The sequence below is a fragment of the Petaurus breviceps genome, unplaced genomic scaffold (assembly GCF_028583685.1).
Source record: "Petaurus breviceps papuanus isolate PSGF00001 unplaced genomic scaffold, PetGlider_PUasm1.0 98, whole genome shotgun sequence".
Classification (NCBI taxonomy): Eukaryota; Metazoa; Chordata; class Mammalia; order Diprotodontia; family Petauridae; genus Petaurus; species Petaurus breviceps.
Window position 1 is genome coordinate 59,146,364 of NW_027187460.1, and position 7,669 is coordinate 59,154,032.

General features: G+C 41.1%; 1 long non-coding RNA gene across 1 annotated transcript in view; it reads left to right on the forward strand.

Moving 5' to 3' along the window:
- LOC138155831 (uncharacterized) overlaps positions 1-5,402 on the forward strand; it is a 23,716-nt gene extending 18,314 nt beyond the window's left edge. The window contains exon 3 of the long non-coding RNA XR_011167003.1: positions 3,384-5,402. This is a non-coding gene — a long non-coding RNA (uncharacterized lncRNA). The remainder of the gene's footprint in view (positions 1-3,383) is intronic.
- The last annotated feature ends 2,267 nt before the right edge of the window (positions 5,403-7,669 follow it).

Consider the following 7,669-nt stretch of genomic DNA (forward strand, 5'->3'; position numbering starts at 1 on the left):
TGTGTGTGTGTGTGTGTGTGTGTGTGTGTGTGTGTGTGTGTGTGTTTTGTGTCTGAGGCCAGAACCAAACTCTGGTCCTCCCGATTCCGGGGCCAGCGCTTTACTTACTGCACCACCTAGCCGCCCCTCTCAGAGCATTTTCACAGGCTGTTGCCCATGCCTGGAATTAGCTCCCTCCTTATCTCTACCTCCCGGCTTGCTGGGCTTCTTTCTTCACCCTCTTTTGACTCTCTCTGATTTATCCTGCATAGGTCTTGCTTGTACATAGTTGTTCACTTGTAATTTCCCCCATTAGACTGTGAGCTCCTGGAAGGCCAGATCTGTTTCTGCTCTTCTTTATATTTCCAGCATTGCGCACAGGGCCTGGCACAGAGGAGACACTTTATAAATGAGTGTTGACTTGTTCGATCCTCCCTCTCTTCTGTAATAATTTCACTTACACCCACAACTCAAACAATCAGCTCCATGCAAATGATTCCCCTATCTACATCTCCAGCCCTGCCCTCCCTTCTGAGTTCCAGACCTGCATCTCTGGCTGCTTAGAGACATCTCCACCTGTATATCCCACTAGCATCTCAAACTTCACACGTCCAAAATTAAACCACTCTTTCCCCTATAGCTATTCTTTCTTTGAAGAACCATAGCTAGGAATTTTGCACTTGGGTAATCTCCACATTTCCCACCATACCACATGGCAGGAAAGGCCCCTCAATTAGAATGGTAGTAGAAACAGACACCATAGGTCAGGAGAAAGACCCTGAGACCCCGATACCACAAGGCTGCTGCTTCTGCAGATTTTCTTCACCTCTCAGGAGACAGGAAGCAGTCTATCTGGTAGCTTCCTATTTTAACTAATGTATTTTGTTACTAGGTGATAAAGACAGTTGTTTCTTTACCTTCAGTTATCTGAGAAGCCTAATTATTGGTGAGTGGGAAGGTAGGAAAAGGGATGGAAGGGTAACCATTACAGGAAAGAGATGGATATTTCTGGGGAGATTTATGAAAGAGAGCTTAAAGTCAATTCTTCCTCTCTCTCCAGAAAATCCCAAGTATCATAACAGAATGTTAGCACTCTAAGAGAATTTAGGGCTGGTCTAGTCCTCCTCCTTCATTTTATAGAACAGGAAACTCAGGTCCCAGGAAAAATTATTAACTTGCCCCCAAGTTCACAGAGACTTATTCCAGGCTTGCTAAATTTGGAGCTGAGCTGAGGTGGTGTCATAGAGGCCAGATTTTGTAGGTTCATAGGTGGTTAAAGCTGGAAGGGACTTTAGAGTATTCCTTGTCCAACTACCTCATTTTAGAAAGGAGGGAACTCATATCCAGGATTAATTTCAGAGCAGAGAGAAGAATCTAGGTTTTCTCACTCACAGTCCAGAACTCCTTCAAGGCAGGTTGCTGAGCAAAGGGGGCATTGACCTTTCCCTGGTCTCCTGACTCAGAATGAGCAAGTAAACAGTGAAAGGGGAACTGTTCATCCTTGCAGGGTGTACTCTGTCCCCAGCTCACCCTCAGCAAGAAAGACATACCAGTAGGCTCCTCTGGAGAAGCAAGGGTCTGGATCTCAGGGTCATAAGTGTATAGGAGACCAAATGAATGTAGGCCTTCTTCTGTATGCCTAAATCTGGCTAAGGTTCAGACCTGTTAGTCCCAGGCTCCTCCCTGGCCCCTCTTCATCCCGGACCAAGATGGAAGCTAGAATTTCTATAGACCTCATCCTGGGGGGAACAACTCCTAGGGATTCTTACCTTCCTGTAATTAAGTCTACTTCACTTCTCTCTTCTGCTCCTTCTTTGCCTCCACCTTTTTCCATGGAAGAACACAAGTGCTGTCTGAATCCTCTTTATTTTCCACCCTGGGGCAAATTTCCCAGATTGGGACAGAGTTTCAGGCTAGGGTATCTACTGTTTATCAGCCCCAGAAGTGAAATGAGCTGCCTCACTAAGAAGTGATGGGCTCCCCTCCTTGGAAGTCTTAGACAATGGTAGTCAGGGTATAGTGCATAGATCAGAGTAGATGAAGTCCCTTCCATCTCTCAGATTCTGGGGTTCTGACTTCATTATTTTTGTTAATAGCACTGCAATTCACCCAGGCTCCTGTGTTGGAAACAGTGGGATTACCTTGGACTCTTCTTTCTCCCTCCCCCAAATCTAATCAGCTGCCAAGTCCTATCACTTCTGAATCTGCAAACCTCAAATTCATTGACTTCTCTCTATTTTTAGTGCAACAATCCTGTAGGGGCTCTCATTCCCATCCACCTGGACTATTGCAGTAGCATGTATGCCACCTGCCCCATTCCCACTCCCTAGCTAACCTTGACTGGACCAAAATAATCTTCCTTAAGGTGTAGATTCTTCTGCTACAAAATCTTCAGTGGCTCCCTATTGCATGCTAACTAAGATGCAAGCTCTTCTGCTCGGCCTTCATCGAATCCTGAGTTAGAAGGGACATTGGAAATCATTTAGCTCAATCTATGCCTTACTTTCCCAACTTTTCTTTCTATTATTATATGTACACCATGTCCCAATCAAACAAGACTCCTCTCTATTTGCTGAACATAGCTTTTGGTTTCCCAGCTTTCTGCCTTTGCTCACACTATTCTCTATGGCAGGGCCCTTCACCATGCTAGCCCCCTTCTCCCCTTGGTGAGTTCTTTCTGGGGACCTGCATTTTGGGGATGGGAACAGGCCCAGGCCAGACATGCATCATTCCCGTCCCAACTATGCCTTTGACTCCCAGTACTTCACTATTATGACTCAGCTGCCTTCTCACCCTGGAATATCTTTCTGCCCTACCAGTTCCTTTCTCTAATCTCTTTCCACAGCCTCCATTTTAGGGATGGGCTCAGGCTGGCTTATATTCATTCTTGTCCTACTCTGAACTCTCTAGAGCTTCTCTACCATTCCCCCTTTGGATACCTTCTCTCCACATTGTCTAGATTTTTCAGCTCCTTTTTATGTTTTCTTCCCTCATTAGAATGTAAGCTCCTTGAGGGCAGGGGCTGCCTTTTCTTTTTGCTTGTATTTGTATCTCCAGTACTTAGAACAGTGCTTGCACATATTAAGCACTTAATAAAAAGTGCCAGTTACACAAAAACCACACGTTGTTGTTTGATCATATCCAACTCTTCACAAACCTGTGGACTATCCTGTCCATGGGGTTTTCTTGGCAAAAATACTGGAGTGGTTTGCCATTTCCTTCTCCAGCAGATTAAGGCAAACAGGGGTTAAGTGACTTGCCTAGGGTCACCCAAATAATAAGTGTCTGAGAGTGGATTTTAACTCAGGTCTTCCTGACTCTCTAGGCCCAGCACTCTATACAGGAGCCATCTAGTTCCCCCAAGACTACGCATAGCCAATGGCAAATAAACCTATTCTTTCCAGGTCAGTAGCAAATACAAATCAGAGAAGTTCTACAGACAAGAATATGCCAGATAATACACAATGAATGAACTCAATTCAACCAAGATTGTGCCAGATCTCACCCAAGAGAAATTCTCCCAAGTCTCTAGTGTGGTAAGTTGGGGATAGAGATATAATCAAGGCATCCACTCCTCTATATGTTGATGTCTTCTCAGATTCTTTCTCTTCCTTCAAGGACTTCCCCAGAAAGAGAATCTGGAAACTTTTATCTTCTCTCTTGAAGTTGGAAGCCAGAAGACTAAGGTCTCTCCTTTCTCAGCCTCTCAACAACTGTGCCCCTCATATGAGCTTGGAGTATTGAATTGAATGATAAGTCTCTATCAATGAGGAAAGTCTTATGCAAATGGTATTTGAGACCCCTGGTTATAAATTTTTATTGCCTAACTGAGATATCCTCCTTCCCCCTTTTAACCAGTTCATTAATTAGTGGGGAGGAATTACTTATTAAGTATTACCTATTCAGAAATAGGAATTACCCATCCTTTGGAATCCAAAGCAAAACCTACCTCTTCCAGGAAGTTTTCCCTGATGCCTTATTTTAGGAGTGACCTTTCCATTCCAGACATCACATAAGTCTTTATTCTTTGCCTTTAGTGCACTTATATATTATTGTTTGTAGCTATAGTTATCTGTGCATACATCTTCTTCTTCTATTAAAAAGCACCATGAGGATAGAGACAATATAGTCTCTAAATATTGTATCTCCCCAAATGCCAACCTCAGTCTCTGTACATAGATGTTCAGTCAAGATGTCCTTTCCTGTGTCAGCAGATGAAGCTGAGCAGAGCACTCTTCTGTTAATGACTACCAAGGACAAGGTGCCTTGACCAGACACTACCTTGTATAATGGGATTTTAATATTTTATGAACATATATTATGTCATGTTAATGGTAAAGGAAACACAGATACCCTGGGTTATAATTTCAATTGACACTCTGTCAACTCTCTTATCTTGTTGTATTTATAACCTATTCAGTTAAGAAAATTCCTTTCTCATGCTATGGTTAAACACATATGGAGACCATAAATTTGAGTGACATAGACATCCTGAGCTGGAATTGTTATAAAAATGCATATAAGACCTCATCTTTTTATCATTCAGTTAGAATTAAAACTCTGGCTCCATGTATGAATGTATTAACTAGCTTTAAGGGAATAAACAATATGAATTTATATACCACCTAGCCTGTTTGCCCCTTTTAACCAAACTTTCAGGTAGACATCAGTTATGAGATTGACTAGTCCAAAGAAAGGCAACCAAGACAGTGAAGACCCTAAGAGGCATGCCGTATAAGGATGGTTTAAGTAAAATGGAAAAGTTTAGTTTGGAGAAATGAAGAATCTTTGGGGAACATGTTCACCATATTAAAGAATTTGAAGGGCTGCAATATTGTAAGAATAATCAACTGTGAAAGACTTAACTACGTTGATCAAGACTATGATTCAAGACAACTCTAAAGGACTCATGACAAAAAGTGCTATCTGCCTCCAGAGAGGGAACTGAGAAACTCTGAGAGCAAATTGGAACATATTTTTAAATTTTAATTTTCTTGCTTTTTAAAAAAACATGTTTTACATGATTGCACATATATAATTGATAACATATTACTTGTCTTCTCAAGGAGTGGGAGAGAATATTTGGAATTTAAAAAATTTTTTAAATAAATGTTAAGAAAAAAATTGCATGTATTTAAGAACTATCTAATGAAATAAATAAAAATATTTTAATAAGTTTTTATGATTAAAAAAAAGTATTTGAAAGGCTGTCACCTAGGAGAAGAATTAAGCAATGCAGTTTAGTTGATAGAGTGATAGGCTTAAAATAAGGAGAAACTAGTTATCACATTCCATTTCCAACTCCAACTAGGTGCATAACCACAGACTAGTAACTTAATCTAAGTATCAGTTTCCTCATCTGCAATATGTAGCAGTGGGCCTCAGGCATTGCGATAATACTCCATGGAGATTATGTAGATGGCTTTACAAGCTTTAAAAGTAATATATAAACATTAGTTATTATTAAATCAATCAATAAGTATTTATATGCTATTTACTATGTGTCAGGCACTGCATGAAGTGCCAAAGATACAAAGAAAAAAACAAAAACATTACCTGCCTTAAAGAAGCCTACATTCTAATGGGGCTGATAATATGTACATATAGACACCTACAAGATACATACCCCTAAAGTTGATACAAGGTAACAAGAAACAAGATACTACATTTATTCTGCCTGGCTCCAGAGGACAGAACCAGGGAGCCATTTGTGGGAGACACGAAAAAGCAAATTTAGGCTTCATGTCGGGGAAAGTTTTTCTAACAATTGGAACCATCTATGGGTGGAATATGCTGCTCCTCACAGGAAGTCTTCAGGTGGAGACTGGATGACCATTTGTTATAAAGACGTTTTAGAGAGAGTTTTTTTTTAAAGGTATATGCTGAATTACATGGCCCTCTTGAATCCCTTCTAACTCTGAGATTCTGTGAACCAATATTGAAATGTATTTTGCAGGTATTGTTTTTATTACTACCGCTATCACTCAAAGAATAATTCCCTTTGTCCTATGTAGTCCTATGGCAGACTACTCTGGTTTTCCCATTCAGTGTAGTAGTCACAAGCCTCTGGAAACTTGGGGAACTCTAGGGAATGACTGTGCTCTAGTATTCCCACTCCATCAAGTTGCTATGGCAACATTCGCTTGCAGGGATTACAGTCCCATTTCCTTTTACCTCTCTTTCTCTTACTCGTTTTCTTTCTTCTTTGCTTGTTCTTTGTCCCATGCCCCATCCCCAACTGACAGTGATATTGAATTTGTATACTATATGTTGTACTTTGGGGGGGGGGGGGGAAGTTTTATATTTTCCATCCTTAAGTTTGAAAAAGAGGTAAGATAAACATTTTGCATTTCTCTGTTGACCAGGGATCTTAGAAAATGTTTTTCATCCCTGAGCCACAAGGAAAAAGAGTTGAATTTAGAGTGAGAGGAGCTAGGTTCAGATCCTGATTCTGTCATTTACTTGATGTTACTTAGGCTAAGTCATTTGATCTCTCTGGACTTCATTTTTCTTATGAAAAAGGTTGAGGGAGTTGGATTAGTTCAATTTTAAGATTTCTCCCACTTGTGAATCTTTGATCCCGTGGCTTAGGTTCCTGCCAAGTCCTCTCACAGAGGAACCCAACTCCCTCTGCAACTGTTGTTTACAAATGTAATCTTCTGAGTTTTTTTTTTTGAGAGAACCCCTTTCCAGTTATGGCACTTTGAGTAAGTCTCAATGGACCTCTGCAAAATGGACTAATTTGTCTTTGAGACCCCTTCCCAGCTCTAGACCTGTATGTGGTCTTATGTAAGATTCTATAAAGAAAAATTAAGTCCTGAACCCTGGGCTGGATTTCTTTTGCACTTAGTGTAATTAGCAGGAGACTAGTTTGGCAGATCAGCTCTTCTCTCAAGGGTACACCTAGGAGATGATTCACATGCTCTAAGATTCAGTATCCAAGTGGAGAAAGCAATTGTTTATAACCAAGTAAAGCCTCCCTTTCTCATGACCCCAGTTTTATTTAAGCCAGGAAAAAAAAAAGGCTAGAATGCCACTAAGACACAACTACCTCTGATGTCATCTAGATGGCATTGCTCAAAATTATAAGGAGGAAGTCTCTAATTCCCAATGTAAGGAGGATGCTTCTCACAACCCTGTGCCATTCATTCCCAACAGATTACTTGACCTCAAACTTTACTTCTCCATCAATCATCCCTGCCCCACCCTTTCTCTAGTATCTTCAATTTCTACCCACTCCATTTGGCTTTTTCCTCACACTCTACAAATATTCTCATGTCTCCCAAATGCTTAAAACAACTTTCCATGGACCCTGCTACCCCAGGTGCTTACCATCCTCTCTGCTTCCTTTTATCACTAAAATGTTCTATATAAAAGTATATAGTCACTGCCTCCCTTACAGTCTGGCTTTCATCCCCATCAGTCTAGCAAAAGTAACCAATGGCCAGATCCAGGGATTTCATCCTTCTTGATCTCCCCACTGCATTTGACTCTTGAATACCCCCTTAATTTGTGAAACTCTCTTCTCCCTGGGCCTTCCTTGACACTGTACCTTTCTAGGTCTCCTCTTTCGCCTAAAGCAAGCAAGCTCCAAGTACCCCTCCCTCCTCTTAGGTCTCCTCGGTGAGGTAGGAATTCCCTAGACCAAGTATAATTCCCCTTGTGTTTGTTGCTCCACCTTTGAGGCCTT